This window comes from Phalacrocorax aristotelis, chromosome 2 (assembly GCF_949628215.1).
Source record: "Phalacrocorax aristotelis chromosome 2, bGulAri2.1, whole genome shotgun sequence".
Classification (NCBI taxonomy): domain Eukaryota; kingdom Metazoa; phylum Chordata; class Aves; order Suliformes; family Phalacrocoracidae; genus Phalacrocorax; species Phalacrocorax aristotelis.
In genome coordinates this window covers 96,182,919-96,203,948 of record NC_134277.1, presented here as the reverse complement: position 1 = coordinate 96,203,948, position 21,030 = coordinate 96,182,919, and the positions used below count along the sequence as shown (strand labels likewise).

At 42.1% G+C, this 21,030-nt stretch overlaps 1 protein-coding gene across 6 annotated transcripts in view; it reads left to right on the top strand.

Moving 5' to 3' along the window:
- The window catches only part of EPB41L4B (erythrocyte membrane protein band 4.1 like 4B), a 190,292-nt gene that overhangs the window by 23,792 nt on the left and 145,470 nt on the right, over positions 1-21,030 (top strand). Inside the window, exon 2 of one of the 6 annotated variants that reach the window (XM_075084414.1) lies at positions 6,022-6,087. The exons of the other annotated variants lie outside the window; for them this stretch is intronic. The gene's annotated coding sequence lies outside the window, so the exon portion shown is untranslated. The remainder of the gene's footprint in view (positions 1-6,021; positions 6,088-21,030) is intronic. 6 annotated transcript variants of the gene reach the window in all.

The window sequence follows — 21,030 nt, the reverse complement described above, 5'->3', positions numbered from 1 at the left end:
CACTGTTTTCAGTTGCTCATTCTTGAAGTTTACTCCCTGAAATCAATTCAGTCTGAAGAGCTAGGTAAGCCACTGTCTGCTTTAGTTAACTTGGGTTAAGGTGCTGCTGTGATCCTTCTGTGCCCTTTTCCTACTCTTGCTGTTGCTTAGCATGTTGGTTTCATTTCATTTAAACCAGGATATTAGTTTTACTCAGTCTTCCCCAAGTCGCTTTTACACCTGGGAGATCTTTACGTCTGTAGTTTTGTTGGTAGGGAAAAGCATGAGCAAATGAGGACTTTGTTCCTGGTTTGTCCAAGGAGACTGCTAGCTAACAGAGATGCTCTTCTCCACTTCAAAAAGAAGTCACGGCAGCTTCTGTCTGGGTAAAAAAGTGTTTGTGTATTGGATGTCTGCGGGGCTGCTGCTTCATCCTGGGTGTTCCTTTCCCCAAAATAATTCAGCAGGCGCCCAGCTCTTTTGTCATTATTTAGGTGGCTAAAGGTAGCTAAGACTCAACCGATTCTTATCTTGCAGACTTTGAGATTTACTATTTGTTGCCACAAGTGGGATAAGAGTGTAGGCAGAATGTGAGGGAACAGATCTTACACAACCTGTGGTTCGGACTGTGCGAGTCTTACTTGGCTTGCATTCCTCCCCTGCCCCCGTTTCTTCGGCACGGATGATGCTGAGATGAGGCATTAGCAAGGGAAGGGGGACAGAAGAGACTAAGCTGCCTTTATGTAAAAGCCACGCACATCTGGGTCGATTGAGACGTTGTAGAGCCTGCGCTCTGCAGAGGTGAGCAGTCTCCATGGACAATGCAAGTTGGATACTGTCTGAAAAGTCTGAGGTGCTCGCCTGGGAGACAGGGAATCCAGAGAGACGTGTTTTCTTTATAGAGACCCGGTTACTGAAGAGGGGTAATGGTGGGGAGCTTTTTTCATGCTTACAAAGCAGTACCGTATTCTGCACTTACCAAGAGTGAGTGAAAGCACAGAAGCTGCTGTGGTGAGCACAGGTTCAGAACAGAGGAATGTTGCTGGGCATTGAAACCAAGATGAGGGTTTGATTCCCTTATCTCCTCCCTGCCCTCTGATAAACATGGAAACTGCAGCTAAATTTTGCAATTCTAACCCTTGGTATATGCCTTTTCATGTCATAATGTAATCTATTGTATGATAATTAGCCGTCCAGAACATAACAGAAACACATAATGATTTTTATGCTAATTGGGCTGCGGACTTAATTTTATTTCATGGCTAAATGTTTGCGTATGGATTAAAAAAAATCACAGCACCATCTACACAAAATTGGCATATCGGTTGCAGATAGGTTTTTAACCTTGTCTGCCATCACAAATGGCCTTTGGCAAGGAATTTTATAATTTGTACAGGTGCCGTGCGTGCCTGTGATAACGAGATGGGGTTTCAGAACCTGCATATGTACTTAAAGGGTAGGTTTTGCTATGTTTCAAGCTAAGGTGCAGACTTCTAGTGGTGTTCCGCTTCTGAGGTACTCTGACAAATCTCCAGCATGTTCGCTGTGCGCTTGTGCTATGATCTACTGAAAGGAGCTAGCAGTACAAACGCTTCCATCTCTTTAATCTCTTACCGTATAAATAAAATTTTGCTGAAGGCATCCAAAAAGTTTTTTATTCTTTTGAGTGCATGCCTCAATCCTGTTATGTAATACAGGTATGTATGTCTTGTTGTTCAGTTGCTGAACGAAAAGCTAGAAGAATTAACATTCCCTTAGCAAGATAATCAGTTTTCTTGGAATAGCTGCTTAAATAAATGCGAGATTGTGTCTTCCCCCCTCCTCCCCTTAAAAAAGGCTGAATTAATGGATGCTTTTATACCAGCCCTTAGGTATTCTGAATCTTAATTTAAACTTGAATGAGGCTGGAATGTTGTTTGTTCTTGTGCTCTGTGTGTGCAATTTGAAAAGACATTTACGCTACAGCTCTTACTAGTGACACCTGTTTTGATTCCTGATTGTTCTCTTTTTTCTACTCCTAAATGACACACATGCCAGGAGGCGTTGCTTATCTTTTTATGTAATTTTGAAGAAAACTCATTTTGGTGAATTTCTTCATGTACTTACTCTAAGACGTTAAGGAGTTACACTCTTAGAGTAAAGGACCCTTAATCTTATTCCATATAAATAATTACATGTCGGTTTGATTTTCTGAATACAGTAAATCTTTTCCTGAAAGCTGACAGCAGTTAAAAAAACAAAAAACAGCTTAACAGGGTTTTTTTTCCTTTTTTGCTTTCATATATGAGAACAAATTACTGAGATAATTAGGGCCATAAGAACAATGACATAGCTAGCACAGATAAATATGTTTTTCCCCAAAATAAACCAGAGTGGTATGAAATACTCTTCTGCCAGTAAAGGTGCTCAAATCCCAGGTAATAGAGAAGTTACAAGTTTCAGTAAATTAGAGCATTTTGAGTGTGTAGAAACTGGCCTGATTGCTTGTAATAAAGGAGCAGTGCTTTGGTGAGAAATGAACCCACATGCCAGGATTATCTGATGTGTATTATCAAGAAATGTTCCTCATATGTTGGAGGAAATACAAACTCAGTGCTATTAAATAAACCTGGAATACAGCAGGCTTCTACCAGTCATAGCTTGCTTGTAGCAGAGTGTAATACACAGGAGAAACTAATGTAGAAAGAATCATTACAAACCTGATTTTCTCCATCTGAGTTTTGGGTGTTGAAACAGCAGAGTGATAACTGAGAATTTACTTCTGTACTTGAAAGCAGACAGACATGCACACTGACCCAGAATAAGAAAACTATTACTAGCAATAATATTGGGAACAAGTACAGCTTTTTATAACTGTGCCCAATGAAATTATTTGGACTTCCTGCAAGCTTAATTGAAAGCAGCATAGACATCTGCCTGTGCTCTACGTTGTTTACATCTCAAAACTTCACAGACAGCTGTTTAACGAATTGGAAAAATAAGGGACTGAAGCAATAGGAAAAGCTGGAGTTTAAAATCGGAAGCCTGCCTCCCAGTGCTCAGTTATTTCTGTAGGTTATTGCCTTGAATTTTTTTTTTTAATTTATTCTTTATTTGAACCTGAAGCGTAGCTGAAAGATATGTGCCTTGGAGCGTGGTGGTGTGTGCCCAAATTTCACTTCATTTCAGTTGGGTGCACACTCCTTTGGGCTGCCTTGCAAATACCAACCTCTGTGTTTGTGTGTTTCTTTTAAATCTTGATAGCATTTGTTTTGCTTATATTTGATCGTGGCATGCATGTCTATTGGCTCCCAGGTATGAGTCACACCTGAGACACTGTACAAGTGCAGCGCTGTTTTATCAAGTAGTAATTTTAGACTTCATTTAAATATATTTCATTTAGCTTGAAGGTGTGTGCATGTTGAAGAACAGGCTTGACAAGATCTTGAAGTGTAAGTTGTAGCAAGGTAAATGTGATCTGTAAGGAGTTTGTAGTTGAAATGATGCAGAGAACAGAAGAAACATTTTGTAAGTAGTGAAAAATTGAGAAGAAAATAGAGAACGAATAAAGTATAAAATAAGACAGTTGGGAAACGTTGCTCAAGTTGGCCTTGAAAAGAATATAACTTATAGAAAGGAAGTTCTATCTACCTTAAAGCTAACCTACTGAAAAGGATGAAAAAAAATTATTAAATAGAAACTAAAAAGAGAAATAAACAAGAAGAAAAGAATGTTTCAGTCTCTTCTGCTTCTAAAATATTCCTAAATGCTGTGTGTCATTGTCCATACTCATGTAGGTGTGGGTGAGACTTCAGTGGTATGAACTGATCTGTCAGGACTTTATTTGCATTTTGTGACTCCTAACTCTTGCACTAAAGCACAGAAAGAGTGAGTGTCCCCTCTCTCAAGTTCTTCTTAGAGCAGTGGTAGGGACACAGAATCTAGAAACCTTTTAATCTTTTATCTTTGTTAGGAGTCATAGACTGTCTTGTCCTTTGGTTATTTGGTAGGAAGTCTTCCCTTCCTGTTCCTGTCCCTTAGCAAAGGCAAGTCCCAAGTCCTGCATCTAGGGAGGAATAACCCCAGGTGTCTCACCAGCTGGAAAGCAGTTTTGCAGGAAAGGACCTGGGGTTCCTGGTGGACACAAATTGGAACATGAGCCAGCAATGTGCTTTTGCCGCAAAGAAGGCTGATGATGTCCTGGGCTGCATGGAGGAATGTTGCCAGCAGGTTGAGGGAGGTGATCTTTTCCTTCTGCCTAGCATAGGTGAGGCCACACCTGGAGTGCTGGATCCAGATCTGGGCTCCCCAGTACAAGGGAGATACAGAGGTACTGGAGAGAGTTGAGTGAAGTGTTGCTAAGGTGATTGAGGGGCTGGAGTATCTGTCATAGGAGGAAGGGCTGAGAGAGCTGTGAGTGTGTAGCCTAGAAAAGAGAAGGCTCGGGCGGGGATCTTCCCTTCAGGTATTTATATGCATTGGTAAGATGGAAGGAAGGCGGAGCCAGGCTCTTTTCAGGGGTGTCCAGTGTCAGGACAAGAGGCAAGAGGGCACAAACTGAAACACAGGAGGCGCTGTCTGAACATCAGGAAAAGCTTTTTTACTGTGAGAGTGACCAAGCACTGGAACAGGTTGTTCAGAGAGGCTGTGGAGTTTCCATCTTTGGAGAGATTCAAAAGCTGCCTGGACACGGTCCTGGACAACCTGCTCTAGTTGGCCCTACTTGAGCAGGGGGATTGGACCAGAAGACCTCCAGAGCTCCCTTCCAACCTCAACTGTTCTAATTCTGTTCCTAATGTGAGCATTTGTTAAAGAACAAACAAACTCTGAAGATATCAGGTACTTAATACTGCAAAAGCCTTTTGGACCACAGAAATACAAGTGATGGTGTTCATTTGCCCATGATACTGGGGCAGAATCAAGTCTCTTTGGAGTTGTCAGTCTTGTTCTTGCAAATCATCAAAGGCAAGAGATCCCACAACACTATTGGGTATATTGTTCGTTTGTTGTAGTGGTCTGTTTAAAGCTTTATTCTAATCCAAATAATCTCAGCTGCAAATTTAAACTTTCCTCTTCCATCCAGAACCTTGCTGGTTGCTGTCCTCTTCGTAACATGCTTCTGTGTATCGAGAGAGTGTATGTTTAGATTGTTGTGGTTGGGCTGTGGGTTCCTAGGTGGTAGGCAGGGTAGCCTTTTGCATTTTTGAGACAAATATCCAAGCAACCTTGTTACTTGTTCCTTGTTCCTCATAAGGCACATATATTATCCTTGCAGTTCTCTCTTGGGTGCTTTCTTTTTATCTGTCAGCAGTTTAAAACATGGAGCCCCAAACTAAGTATGGGATTCCAACTGTAATGTGTTATTAGCGCCAAGGAACTACAATTGCTTTCCAGACCTCACTGATTGTCTAGGATAACATGCCTCCTAGAAATGGGACTTGCTTCCTTTGGCAACAGTCTAACGTTGGCCACATGCAGTGTTTAATCCACTGTGAGCACTCCGTTCTCTGCTGTACTGCTTCATTGATATATATCCTTTGTATAGTATTTTATATTTGGTGTGGGGGATTATGTTTAAACCTCTTTTGGTTGATGCTTTACTAGTACCACTTTGATTTTTTTTAAGTGTAATCTTTAAAAAAAAATATAGGTACCAAATTGTTTATTTTGGACACTTTGCCGAAAGTTATTTGAGCTATGGGTCTCTCTTGATGCCATCTATAAATGTTTAAAAGCATACTCATTCTGTCATCCAAACCACTAATTAAACTGTTGGAAAGAATCAGATCCAGAAAATAACTTCAAATGCCCTTCTGCTAATTATTTAGCTGCTGTCTTGTGAGTACAGTTGATTAACCAGATGAGTCCCCACATCACTCTATTTTAGGTCATATATTCTAACTTGTTTATGAGAGTATTTAGGGAAATTTATGTTGGGAGCCTATTAAGATTGAACTATACCTCACCTGTAGGTTTCCTTTCAACCTCTGGGTTAATTGCTGTGTTGAAACAGAAGGAACAGGCTTTGAGATGAGGTAACATCCATCCTAATCCTCCCTTCAGATGTATCTTTGGCATTGTGGTCATTTGGACTCTTAAGTGGGAGACCTGGATCCCCGTGGAAACCTTGTAAGTAATATGTCCTGTGGAAATACTTGAAATGTCCTTGTCTGAGGGGGAAAAAGAAAAGTAACATCTATTACAGACTTCTGTAAAGAGAAGCCAAGTATTTTACAGTGAAACCCAAAATATTGAGCATTTGCAGAAGTAACCCATTCTAACTATGGAAAGACAGAAGTCCTCATCTACTCTGATAGAGGCCACAAGGTAGAGAAAGTAGCAGTTCAGAATTTTGGCTTTTTATTTAAGTAGCAGGATGATAAAAATAGTATATCAATAGGCTCCTAACTTGTATATGCAGTTGTCTTCATACTATTTGCTATAACATTTCATAGCCAAATCAACCCTCCTCTAAGGCAGATTGAGAATAAATAAGTAAATTTTAAAAAATATTTTTCCAGGACCTTTGTTCTAAGGGAACGCTGTACATGATTTGTATATCAGAGGGTTTTTTCCCTTTGTTCTTTTTAGTGTGCATTTGCTTGCTAGTAATGAGTAGAGATAGGATCCCGTAGGGTGGAAGGGCTTACTTAAACTGCCTTCTTGGAGTGGACCATTTTATATTTAGGGAGCTTTTCTCTTTGTATTTATCTCACTGAAGTGCCACTGTTATTATGAGGATTTATTTTGGATACTGCTGTTTTCCACTTCAGTGGTAACTTTTCTCATAGAAGAATTAGTTACAGAAGTAACTTTGCTTTTCTGGTATCTTAGGTTGGTAAAGGAAAAGAAATTTATTATTTTTCCTTTTGAATAGTAGGAATTCTTGAAAAACGGCATATGGAAGGTGGGTTGGCATTAACAGTGCAAATCTTTGTTTTAACTGCTGATTTCTAAGCCGTTCAGACACCCGTGGAATGTTCCCCCTGCTTGACAGCGAGGCTGTGCAGGTGCAGGGTCCTGGAGCACTCTGCATCTCTGGAAGAAGCAAGCCAGCAGGCATTTTTGAAGCTCGTGTTGCTGAGGTATAATTGCATGTGATTCCCCCATCTATAATAGAGCAGAAAGATTCCCACCTTGGCCCCTTCTGGACAGAATTATAAACCCAGTAAAGCAGATGCTTCGTGGAGTATCTGCAAATCAAGAGATACCTCACAGAGTTGTTCATTGTTATTCTGAAATTAGTTATTCCAGCCTTCTGCAGAAAATGCCATTTTTTCTTTCCAGCAGAAAATGCCGTTCGCTACAGATATCTCTGAGCATACATTAAGCATTGTTCTGTTGACTGCTGGTAAGCACAGTATTTTTATTAGCCTTTCTATTGTCAAAAAGGATCAGGAATTGAAAGAGTGACCCTCCTCCTTTGGGGATGAGCAGGGAATACTGTGGTGTATGTTCTCATGTGTCTTATGTTGCAATGCATTGAATGGTGTTTCTGTTCTTCTCAATACAGAACTGCTTTTAAAATATTGGAAGTATTTTCAAATCCCCCCTTCTATCAGTAGATACAGATACTCATTCTGATCTATTTTTTAATGACCTTGAACTCTCTTGATATGGATACTGATATCTTAATATGGAGAGGTGTTTTCCTTCTGTCTTTGAATTCAGATTTTTCTTTGATGTAAGTTTAGAGGCTGTAATGACGTGTCATAGGGCAATACTGTATAAGCTACTGAACTGTAAAATCCAGAAGTTACAAAACCAATTGGATTTCTCTGGTGGAAGAAAAAATTCTGTGGTATATAAAGAGGTAGAGTTGCTGTCCAAAACTGTCCCTTCAGAGGAACTTAGATAGGAAAATGCTTAGTATTAACTAGAGAATATTCTTGTTATGAGAGACCTTACTAGATTCTTTCGTTCATAGTTGAGTGAGTTGCAATGATATTCTAAATTTATTCAAAGCAGAGTCAAAACCGAATTTAGACCAGGTTTTTGTCTGAATTCAGACTGAGGGCTTTGTCCTGTCTTAAACTTAGAAGAATGGAGATTCTGCAACCTCATCGGGCAGCCTAGTGAGAAGTTTTTTAGTCCGTCTAGTTGGAACCTTTCCTATTTCAATGCGTCTTGTTCTCTTACCATGCATCTCGGTGAAGAGCCTGGCTCTGTCTTTGCAGTTACTTCTTCTTAGACATGAGAAGATCGCTCTTCTGTCCCCCAAAGCCATCTTTTCTCTCTGCTAAATGAGTCCAGTTCCTTCAGCCTTTCTTCGCAGGGTGGGTGTTGCAATCCCCTTACGACTGGTGGCCCTTTGCAGAACTTACTCTAGTTATCAATGTCATTCTTGTCCCAAAACTGGATGCAGTCTCCCAGATGTGATCCAACAAGTGCTGAGTAAAGAGGAATAGTGAGTTCCCTCTGTCTGCCAGCTGTGCTCCTGTCGATATAGTCCAGTATGCTTGTTGGCCTTCATTGTTGCCAGAGCGCACTTCTCATTTGGGTTCAACTTGCCGTCTGCTGGGAGCCTCAGGTCCTTTTCAGCAGAGTTGCTCCCCAGCTAATCACACCCCAGACTGTACCGCAGCAGAGGGTTAGCCTGTCCCAAGAGCAGAACTTTGTTTACATTTCAATTTCATGTGGTTCCTATTGGCCCATTCTGCCAGTCCATCTAGGGTGCTTTGAATGGCAGCCCTGCCTTGAGGATGTCATCTGCACCCCTCCAGCTCGATGATTTCCAAAAACTCAATGATGATGTGTTACAGTTGCGGAACTCTACTTATAACTGGCCTCTAGGTAGAGTATGAACTGATAACTACTGCCTTTTGAGCCCAGTCATCCAGCCAGCTGGTAATTAACCCATCTAGACTCTAATGTACCAACTTGGATTCAAGGATGATGTCAGTGACAGCTATTGAAAGTTGTATACTCAAGGTAAGCAACAACAGCTGCTCTCTTCTCATCCACAGATCTAGTAATTTTGTTATAGCAGCTAATCAGGGTGATCAAGCATGATTTACCCTTGGTAATCCATGCTAGTGTTTTTCCCCATCATCATCTTTGTGTGCCCTATAGTATTTTCCAAGATGATATGTTTCATGATTTTCACTGCAGTTGAAGCAAAGCTGACCAACCTGTAGTTCTTCAGTTTGTATTTTTACCCTTTTAGAAGACGCATGCAGAGCTTGCTTTTCCCTAGTCATTGGAGTCTTCTCCAGTCTCCACAGCCCTTTCAAATTATCTCAAGAACTGGGAGTTACTGGGTGGAACTGAAACACCTATTCAGTGAATGGAAGGGTCAAAAACTTCTTAGTGAAAGTACTTGTCCCATGCTTGTTTGTAAAACCAATCTACAGTAACTATCTCCTGCCCTGAAGTACTTGTTGGCAGAAACAAACACTGGAGAAATAAAAAATGTTTGGGTTTTTTTAATTAAATTGAGTAACAAAATGAACACTTCCAGTTAAATATCTGAATGTTGTACGTCAATCCCCTTTAAAAGGCACAAATACTTTCTGCCATGGTTTTCTGTTTATGCCTTTCTTTTCATAGAATTGGACATATTCCAAAATTAATGTTTTATCCAGTAGAGTTGCAGGGTTGTAACATGGTGAGGTTGCATGTATGGGTGGAAGAGAGTCACGGATAGGTGTAGGTTGTTTAAGAAGGATCGGAAGGAAGAGAGGGAAAGCTGCGCTCTAGGTAGCTCCTTGTCTGCACACAGCTCTAGTATGAATGCAGACACGTGCTTATTGAGTCTGTGGGGCAGAATCAGAGGGGAAGGAACAAAAGCAATGCTGTTTGGCAGTTTTTACAGATCACCTGACAAGGTGGAAGTTGTGGTTAATGCTTTCTGCAAACAACTAGGTCTTCCACCTATTGGCCTCACAGACGGTTTCAGCCATCCAGACATCTGCTCAGAGAGCCTCAAAACTTTGGGCAGACAATGTTGGAGGTTCCTAGAAGGTGTAGATTATGAATTTCTAGCAGCCAGGGCTAATGCTCTGTTTGACCTATTTGACCACAACAGTGGAAGAAGCTGGTGGATCTTAAGTTTAAATGATCATGAGGTGACTGAGTTCAGGATTTGGAGAAGTCCAGGAAGCTTAGCAGTAAAATCAGGCCTGTGGACTGTGGCTTACTGAGGATTTACTAAATTAGAATCCCTGGGGAGGTAGTCAATAATGGGCTTAAAAAGAAAATTTAAAGAGCTTTTCAAAGAAAATGCATAGACAGCTCAAGAGACGACCATTTCATTTTCCAGGAAGATCAGGACTTTGAGCACAAAGTCCACTTGACTGAGCAAGAGGCTTCTTGATGAACAAAGCCATAAAAAAGAAACATATAAGAAGTGGAAATATGGACCAGCAACAGAGGAGCAGTATAAAAGCATTACTCAGGTATTTAAGGATGAAAACTGGAAGGCCAAAGCCAGCCAGAGTTAGGGCTAATGAAGATTAACAAGAAGGACTTCTACAGGTATGCTAGTAGAAAAAGGAAGTTCAAGGAGAGTGCAGATCCTCTGATGGGGTGAGGGAGACAACCTAGTGATAGATGGTGTGGGAAAGATTGGTGTATTCAATGCTTTTCTTGCCTTGGTCTTGGCAGGTGAGAGCCAGTTCTCATCCCTTTGTATGCACTGGTGCAGACTGGGAAGAAGATGGGCAGATCATTCGGGAGCAACAGGTTAACATCTACTTAAAGCAACCGGATACACTGAGATCTATGCTGCTGGATTGAATTCACCTTAGGAAGCTGAAAGAGTTGGCAATGTGACTGCAGGGTGAAAAATCATGGAAAAAGACTTTATCCGTCTGTAAGAAAGTCAGGAGAAACTCTGAAAATTATAGGCTTGACAGCCTCATTTCAGTCCCTGGAAGGATTATGGCTTATCTCGGCTTGGGTTCCATTTCCTAATAAGTGGTGAAGAAATTAGTACTTAATAGTTGGTGTGCATTTAACAAGAGTATGCTTACCCCGTCTCTTGCCTTCTGTAGCAAAATGGCTGGCTATGTGAATGACAGAAGAACAGTGAATATATTACTTCTTGAGTTTACTAAGGTTTTGGACACTGTCTTCAACTACATTGTCATTTAGAAGTTGAGGGAAGTATGGGCTGGATGAACAATCTGCTTAATGTGTTGAAAATCAGCTGGACCGTTATCAATAGCTCGATATCCAGCTGGTAGCTCAGTGCAGTATGCCAAGGGTTGATTCTGGAGTCCATATTTTTCAATACCTAGTGATTTGGATGATGACATACATTTACAAATGACACTAAATTAGTGGGAGTGGCTGACATGATGTATGGCAAAGGATAAATTCCAAGAGATCTTGAGAGATTTAAGGACTGGGCCATCAGAGGCTTCATGAAGTTGAACAAAGTTGTGCACCTGAGGCATACAATACTGTGAATCAGTATAGGCTGGGAACTGATGGCCTAAGTGGCAGCTTTGCTCAAAAGGACTGGGGCTTATGGTTGAAACTAAGTTGAATATGAACCAGTAGTGTGCTGTCATTGTCACTAAATCTGGTACTGTGCTACATTAGGAGTGTGACCAGCAGACCAAGGGAAATTGTTGTTCCTCTGTACTTGGCACTGATGACCCTTCATCAGCAACACCTGTTTTGAGCCCACTAGTTTAAAATAAATGTCAAGAAACTGCAGATGTTTCAGTTGAATGAGTACCAGGGTGGTCCATGTGACCTGCAAGGGGAGGCTGAGGGGAGTGGGCTTTGCCCAATGTAGAATAGGCTAAGGGGTGATCCAATAGCAGTCTGCAGCTATTTGGTGGGCAGTTACAGAGATGATGGAGCCAAGCATGTCTTGGTATTAGCAGATGATGTAACAAGACAAAGACCTGTTTTCAGTTTGAGAGGTTCGCATTGGACATTATGAAAAATTTCTCCACTGGGAAGATAGTGTAGCACTGGAGTGGGTTATTCAGAGAAACCATGAGAATCTCTACACTTAAAGGTTTTCAGTAGTTGGCTGTTCTCCCTCCCTCCCTCCACAAGACAAAGGATATATTGGAGCCTTCTGTCCTTTGATAATTTTACATTATTTTCTTTTATTTTGCTTGTGAGTGTGCATGTATAGATGTGAAACCTCTCTGAATTCAGTGGAGATGCTTTAACATCCTCTAGCAGCATGCTTTGCAGTTAGTTAATATACCTCCAATGTGTAGGGGGAGAGGTGGGGAAAGAAAAAAACACAGTCATGTCCCTTTGAACAAGAATGCTTTGTTCAGCATCAGCACCAGTAGTCTTTTGGGCTTTGTCCTAGGGAGCACGGTAATCTTTCTGGCTTCAGGATTGCAGTCTGGCTTTTCTTCCTATCAAGGAGCTGAAGTCTAGGCAGAGTTCTATTAGGCATCTTTTTGGGGATTTTTTTTTTTTTTCAATCTTCCCCATAATGACGAGAAATTTCTTCCTAATAATGGAATTCTAATAGTGCTGTTGGGGGAATCCTTAGTGTCCTTATAGGCTTCATGGCTTCAAATCAGCTTCTTGACTGAAATGGGGCTAAGAAAGTGAGTTCTCAAGTGTGTGTAGGTATCTTCACATGTGCACCCATGCACACTTTTGACTACTTTGGGGAGCTGGGAATTCCTTAGAAGCAGTTTTGTCTTAAACTCCTTGTATTTCATTAAATCGGCATCTCTGTCAGAAGGACTTTCTCTGATGGATGGCAATTCAAGTTCAGTGTAATAGGATGCACGAAACTTGAAAGCAGTAGCGAGCTCGTGAATTCTTAGAGTATGTTCAGTAATCCCTGTATGTGGCTTCAAGAGTTGGTAAAGACTATATATATTCACAACAGAAGACTGACTGTGGTGGGTTGACCCTGGCTGGATGCCAGGTGCCCATCCAAGCTGCTCTATCACTCTCTTCCTCAGCTGGACAGGGGAGAGAAAATATAATGAAGGGCTCATGGGTCAAGATAAGGGCAGGGAGAGATCACTCAGCAGTTACCATCATGGGCAAAACAGATTCAACTTGGGGAAATTAGCTTAATTTATTAACAATCGTATCAGAGTAGGTTAATGAGAAATAAAACCAAGTCTTAAAACACCTTCCCCTCACCAGCCTCTTCTTCCCAGGCTCAGCTTCACCCCCAATTTTCTCTACCTCCTCCCTTGCAGCGGCGCAGTGGGACAGGGAATGGGGGTTGGGGTCAATTCACGTGTTGATTCTGCCACACCTTCCTCCTCAGGGGGAGGACTTCTCACACTCTTCCCCTGCTTCAGTGTGGGGTCCCACCCACAGGCTGCAGTTCTTCACAGACTGCTCCAGTGTGGGTCCCCCACGGGGTCACAAGTCCTGCCAGCAAACCTGCTCCAGCGTGGGCTCTTCTCACCGCAGGTCCTGCCAGGAGCCTGCTCCAGCACAGGCTTCCCATGGGCTCACAGCCTCCTTCAGGGCACATCTACCAGCTCTGGCATGGGGCCTCCCATGAGCTGCAGGTGGATATCTGCTCTACCATGGACCTCCATGGGCTGCCCGGGGACAGCCTGCCTCATCATCATCTTCACCATGGGCTAGGCGAATCTCTGCTCTGGCACCTGGAGCACCTCCTCCCCCTCCTTCCCTGACCTTGGTGTCTGCAGGGCTGTTATGCTCACATATTCTCACTTCTCTCTTTGGCTGCAGTTGTGCAGGTTTTTTTTTTTACCCTTCTTAAATAAGTTATCCCAGAGGTGCTACCACCATCGCTGATTTGACTCAGCCTTGGCCTGTGCCGGGTCTGTCTTGGAGCTGGCTGACATTGGCTCTGTCAGACATGGGGGAAGCTTCTAGCTTCTCACAGAAGCCACCCCTGTAGGCCCTCTGCTACCCAAACCTTGCCACGCAAACCCAATACACTGTGTTTATTTTTTGAGGATAAACATTGGCTTGCCGGCTTCAGCAGCGTAGTCCAAATCTCTGTGCTCAATATGTTTAATATGAAATAATCCTCTATTCTGACTAGTATACCACTGATTATCTCCCTACCTTCGTCTTAGTTGCTGCTTAATTATTGTCTTTCAGCAGTAGTATGCCATACCTCTACACCTGCTATTTTTGTCTGGAACCAATAGTAATTTAATAACAACCTTTAAGTCCAGCTATTCAGTAGCGGGCATGTGTTGTGAACCTCAAGCACAAAACCTGAGTTGCTCATGAGTTTGTGTTTGGAAGCCATAGCAGCGTAGTGGGTTGTATGAGAGCTGTATTTCCTTTCTCTTTAATTTGAGGCACTGGCACTTCAGAGTTTGTTGCACAATTTTCTGGAGCTGTTTGTCTGGGCAATGTGTTGCTTGGGCAATCCTTTGAGTATGGGCTGTTGATTCAGGGCCTCCTGCCAAATGATTGCCCAATTCATTTCCCTCCTGTACCTTGATTCTTGTCTTGCAATCTGTTCTCTAGTACAATTATTTACACGTGCAAGAATTTTGTTAGTTTTGGAAAAAATTTTATCAGTTTTGATAAATCTATCCATAAATATCTTGTCTGCTTTATTTTTCTAATGCCATCTACTTCCCCTCTGTGAGCCCTCCAGTTTTGGTTTTTACATTTGTTTTTGTAATTAAAGAAGTTCTTCTTAAGTAGCTTAAACTTACAGTAACGGTTTAGGCAAAAGTTAGATAGAATGTCTCCTCTCAAGCCTTACAGCTATGCGAGGCCTGTAGTATAAGCATCTAGGTCACGGTAATGGTTCCCAACCAGGCACCATTAAGGCATGGTTGTACTGGACATTGAAGGATCAGGCAGCAAGATAAATTCATGACCTTAAACAGATCTTGTAAGACTCGGTAAAGTGTATATACCATCTAATAGAGAAAGGTGTTTGTTATATTAATACTAGCAATCCATGTGGGTCCCAGGCTAGTAGAAGATGACCAGCAGGTTTCCTGTCTTTCTCCACATTGTCTCTTCCCCAGGTTGCATTCCTCAATTGTACCTTGTACACATCAAAATTTATACCTGCTTCTGTGGTTCCTGTTCCCTTCTCAGTTTTATTGCTGTCTTCTCTTGACTCTTAAATGCTCCACATAGTTACAGCCCTCACTCCTTTCAGTTGAAGTCTTTTTCCTCTACTTCACAGCAGTGACTTTCTCATGCTTCAGTTTCTGGATCAGTAGCATGTGAGGTGTTACATGTATTGCATGTGTTCTTTGCCAGGTAGCTGATCTGCCTGCTATGTTTAATACAGACAAGTACTCCTTTTGTATTATCGTAGCACTACACGAACAAAAGATTATTTGGCTCTACTAGCGCACCCTGTCTGAGAAAACTAAGTAAGATTTAATCAGTTTATCAAGGTGCTGGAAAAAGAATATGGGATCAATAGCTGAGCTGCTACAAAGTGCAAAGAATACAGATGCCATCTACAGCTATTGAAAAAAGTTAAGTTGTGGTTTTAGTGCGTGATAAAAACGCATGTGATGTCTGTTCCATTACACAGTGTTAATGTGCACCAGCTTGTTCTGATATGTAAATAAGGCAGTTCTTGTTTCCTTATAAAGTTTTGTAAATAGTGCAGCATACCTGCTGGTAGCTTCCAAAGTGAGGAATATGTTTGCAATTTGTGTAAATTCTCATCTCTAAATATGATGTAATCATCACTAGTGAAAAACACCACTGAGTACTCTACATAGTACAGTCAGTTCTTATTCATCTTGGTAAGTTAGATTCAGTACTGTCGGTAGATTATTTTTGTTAGGGATTTCTATATTTTGAGCAGTGTCTTTGGTATGCCCTTTGAACCCTTTTTAATCTTTGGTAAATCAGTCACATTATGCAGTGGAAAATGATGTGTGTTTAACGTAGTTTTTAGTATTAAGGCTTAATAGCATAAGGAGCTTAGCCATAGTAGTTCCAGCAGAGATGTTCGGCTGTGGTTACCTTGCAGACCTCCTATGTGACATGACTGCTCCACTTCCTGAGAACCTCCTCTTTCGAAGGTGCAGAAGTTACTCCAGAATAAATCACTTGTAGCATAACCTCTCCATGAGAGAAGTGGAATGTTAGTTATCTTACAGAGGGATGCTTTCCCAGGCTTTTGTGGTCAGTATCCAAAAGGTAAATAAGCCATAACTCATTCCTTCATCCGTGTATCCCTCCCAGGGTCTTGGAAACAACTGGCAGCCCTCTGGATGACGGCGCTTTAAGCGTTGACTGTGTTGGGTTAAAACGGTTGATTAGATGTGCACCTTTCTGAAAATTGTTATTTGATCTTGTGTGTCTTGGAAACTAGATGTATTACACCAATGGTGGGTTTTGGTTTTTGTTTTCCTTTTTTTTTTTTGAGTGCTTTGTGTACTTAAGCTTCCATTTTTCATGTACTTATACTTGACTGTACAGACATTTTAGAGTAGAATACCAGAGACAATAGTTTGAGTTTGATGTCTACCATTATCCTTGTGCTTCAGCAAATTCCTAAAGTTTAATACTCACCCTAGTTTACGGTTTATCTGTAAACAACCAGCAGCTTTAGCAGTGGTGAAAGCTAGAAGACAACTGGAACATAACATGAGAAAATGCTTTGTTTCTAAATGCTGCATTGTAAACAAAACTGCATTAATTCAGTATGAGTTACACACAAAGTCAGGAAAGGCTTGTTACCAACAAACTGTCAATCTTATGTCTGTTCACTTGCAGGAAGCTTAAATTAGGGTGTGGGGGAAGTGGAGAGAGTTTGACTCGCATGGGTTGGGAGGTAATAAATCTAAACCTACGTTTACATTTAAAGTAACATAAAGCTTTAAAAATGCTTTTAAAGTGTTAAATATTTGTCATATTGTGGTTTAAGTTTTTTGTTTTCATGATTCACTGGGGAAAATGGATTCACGGGGAATGAGAGAATAGCTCAGGCTGGGGAAGGACAATTTCAAACACACAAGTTTTTGCAGCGCCTGCATGTTGTGAAAATGAGGCTGGAAAGCATTTGGTGTTGCTTGCAGGCACATGTGTGCTCCCCACTGACACTCTGTGGCCCATGGAGTCTTGGCATTTCACTTTGCACAGAATCTCTGAGCAGGAAGGAGAGAGTGCTGTCACATCAGAATAACCTATATTTTGGTGGGTTGATAGTGTCAGTAAATGTTTGTGTTTTCTAAATTGTCTTTGAATGCCCACAGTTATTGAATAACAGAGTAGAGTCATGTCCTTCTCTGAATGTTGGGGGTAGAGAGGAGGGATGAGAGACCTACAAAGGAGACATCCTGTTCCTCAGAGCGTGAGTTTTTTATCACTCATTGGGGACAGGAGTTCAGTGCTCTGTATTGTGAGTAGAGAGTATTGCCTTTCAGTAATGATGAGTATGGCAGATATAAGATAACCTTGTCTTGAGCTAGGACGGTAACAGTGACTAAGGCGACTCCCTGCCCTGAACACTGGCTATTTCGAATCTTATACTGAAGGTGTAGTAATCCGTACGTGAGGTAAGAGAAGCTTGGATACTAAGGTCAAGACTGTGGAGTCTGCAAGGGAGGGTAGGCATTTGTACAGGGTTTACATTGCAAGGTTTTTGTAGCAGGGGGGCTGCAGGGATGGCTTCTGTGAGAAGATGCCAGAAGCTGTCCCAGTGTCAGATGGAGCCAGTTCCAGAAGGCTCCAAGATGGACCTGCTGCTGGCTAAAGCTGAGCCCATCGGTGACATTGGTAGCACCTCTTTGATAACACATTTTAGAAGGGGTAAGAAACAGCTGCATAGCAGCTGTGAGAGAGAGGAGCAAGAAAAATATGAAAGAAAGCCCTGCAGACAACAAGATCAGTGGAGGGAGAGAGGGAAGAGGTGTTCCAGGCACCAGAGGAGAGATTCCCCTGCAACCTGTGAAGACCATGGTGATGCAGGCTGTCCCCCTGCAGCATGTGATGACCCCATGCTGGAGCAGGTGTGTGTGCCCTGAAGTAAGCTTCAGCCTGTGGAGAGTCTATGCTGGGACAGGTTCCTGGAAGGAGCTGTGGCCAGTGGGGGCAAATGCTGGAGCAGTCTGTTCCTGAAGGCCTGTGCCCTATGGAAAGGTACCGTGCTGGAGTGGGTTTTGAACTGTATCCTATGGGAAGGACCCACGTTGGAGAAGTTCCTGGAGGACTGTATCCTGTGGGAGGGATCCCATGCTGGAGCCAGGGGAACAGCATGAGGAGGAAGGAGCAGCAGAGATGAAGTGTTGCGAACTGACTGCTACCCCCATTTCCCAGAGCCACTTTGCAGGGGGAGGAGGTAGAAGAGTCAGGGGTGAAGTTGAGCCTGGGAAGAAGGGGAGGGGTGAGGAAAAGGTGGTTTTAGGTTTTTTTTATTTCTCACTATCTTACTCTGTTATTAATTGGCAATAAATTAAATTTAATCTTCCCCAAGTCGAGTCTGTTTTGCCTGTCATGGTACTTGGTGAGTGTTTTTCCTGTACTTGTCTCAACCCATGAGCTTTTCATCTTATTTTCTTTCCCGTCTTGCTGAGGCAGAGGAGAGTGAGTGGCTTGGTAGGTACACCAGGTGGCTAGCCAAGGTTAACTCACCACAGCATTCAAGAATTAGACACTGACACAAAACAGCATGCTTCCAAACCTTTTTGTGTGTCAGGGTCAAGCAGTCTACTGCTTTTGTTCTTGACCTTTAGTTACAACAGATTAATTTTTCCTGTTGGGAGTAGAGAATCAAGCCTGGAGACACTTGTGAGATGATTCAACGGTGGTTTTGTTTGGAATTAAAAAAGAATTGTCACCTGCCATATCCTCCTCCCCCCCCGCCCCGCAAAATAAAAGGATGCAGATTCCAAGCTAGTTTAATTAAAATAGGTGAAAAAGTACTCTTTGAAATGTAGGTAGCATTAGAGCATATGTTAGTGCAACATGTTGAATCCGTATTAGAAATTCTAGCAAGTTACAGGTAAAACTGAAAGGGAAACTGAAAGGTCAGACAAATCACAGAGCTACAGAATTACATAGGTTGGAAGGGACCTAAGGAGGCTATCCAGTCCGGCCTCCTGCTCAAAGAAGGATCATCACTAAGTTCATTCATGGTTGTTCAGGGCCTTATTCAATCAGGTCTTGGAAACCTCCAAGCATGGACATACCATGCCTTCTCTGGGTAACCTGCTCCAATGTTTGATTACCTTCATAGTGTAACTTTTTTCCACGTACGACCTGGAACCTTCACTAGTTCAGCTGATATTCAGTGTCTCTGATCTTCAAGAGCCTGCCTCTGACTTTTCAGTAACAACACAATAGGTATTGCAAGGCTGCTCTTACGTACCCTCAGCCTTCTCTTGCCTGGACTAACTGAGCCCAGTTCCCTAGCCTTTCCTGATGGGACATACAGCCCACCCTCTGAGCACCATCACAGCCCTTTCTTGAACTCCAGTTTGTTAGCGTCCTTGTGTCCTGCCTTTGCACAAGTCGACTGCACACCCCAGCTTGGTGTCTTCAAAGAAGTCAGTGAAGATGTGTTCCATCTCTTCCTCCGTGTGGTAGATGGTGTTAAACAAGATAGGTTCCTGCGTAGATCCCTGAGGAATTCCACTTATAACTGGTTTCCAAATAGTCCAGTGATCCAGCTGTTTTTCACCTGCGATAGTCCACTCATCGAGACTAAATTGTCCCCGCTTGGGTGCAAGGATATTGTGGGAAACCATGTTGAAAAGCCAACAGTTCAGATAAACAACTTTTCCTGGTCTTTCATCCAAGATTTAAAAAGAGGGTATAATTTAAGATCTTCAGTATGCGTGATGGGCGAGTGATTGAGCATTCAGCTTATCACTCTCTTCATCTGAATGCTTGTTTTCCCCCAACATATGGTATTTTCTATACAGTGAGATGAAAAACTCTCAGTCTACAGACTCTCTGGCTGTTATCAACAGTCATATGTGCTTTGTTGCTCAGCCTGAATAAACTTCATCACATGCTGTCTTTTTCTGAATCAACGCAGCTGAACAAGAGAGTTGACACTTGTCTTCCTTGCGTCATTGGTACAGTGTTGTTTGGTGTGGTTAAAGGCTCTGCTGGCTACATGTGTGTGACTTTGAAGTCAGCTGAGTTGTCGTGTCATTTAAAAGCCATTAGGCAGCAAAATTGTCACTACCGTCAGAGTTTGGCTTTGCATAACTTTGCTCCAACAGAAAAACCAGAGTTAGCTGTTGACTCTGTTGTCCAAGTCTGGAAATGAGAAACATTGCTTCTACTAGTGATGGAATTAGGGATATGGGGACAGAACAGATGGATAGAATTAGGGAATTAGGACAGCAAAACCCGATCCTCTAGTGACTTAGTCGCTTTTTAAATGGCCAGAACCCTTGGTATCAATGTTGGTGGTTTAGGTTTAATTGAATATTGATTGAATAGTTAGTTGAAGTGTGGTGAGTATGTGGGAATTCTCTGCTCCTGTGTTCACTTTCATTGTGAAATAAAATTCTTCTAAGACAAAGAGCCCCTTGCTGATTTTGTTTGTCTGCTTTATAAACAAAGGTTTTTGTTAATATCTGCATGGAGGCTGTCTTGTGGCTGCAGAGAACTGGTGGTACAGCCTTTGCTGGGGCCACCTCAAGGTGATTTCATTTTTATCTAGTTCATTTATCCCTCCAGCTCCAGTAGCTTCCTGTTAGAGTGGCTTCTGGAAATGAACTTAACCACGCTAGCATGGTCTAATACATTCCTACTGTGAGTAACGAATTGGTATATTTCTTACCATTTGTTTCCCTCTTTTAAAAAAAAAAAAAGTTTTACTAAAAGTCCAAGTCACCATTTTAAACAACTGAGATGGTAGCATTTCAGCCATGTGTGACTGGCCAGTTCAGAGTGTTTGATCTCATCTGTTTTGAGGTCTGGGCTCTGAGAAGAAGATTTTTGTAAAAGTTGTCAAGCATAGCAAAACTTCTGTTGAGGTGAAATGCCCAGGTGGAAAGAGACAGCCAGAAGGAATGCCTCATTAACCTGTTACAGTAAACTGGGAGTGTCGCCAGCTTAAGCTCTGCTGAATCTCTGGCAATCGCTGTGGCAATAGAGAAGTTTTCCTGTGTTTGTGTGGTGGTCTGAATCAAGAGTGTAAGCTCCTGTTAAGGTGGTGTTAATACACAGGTAAAATAAGCAAGCTGAAAA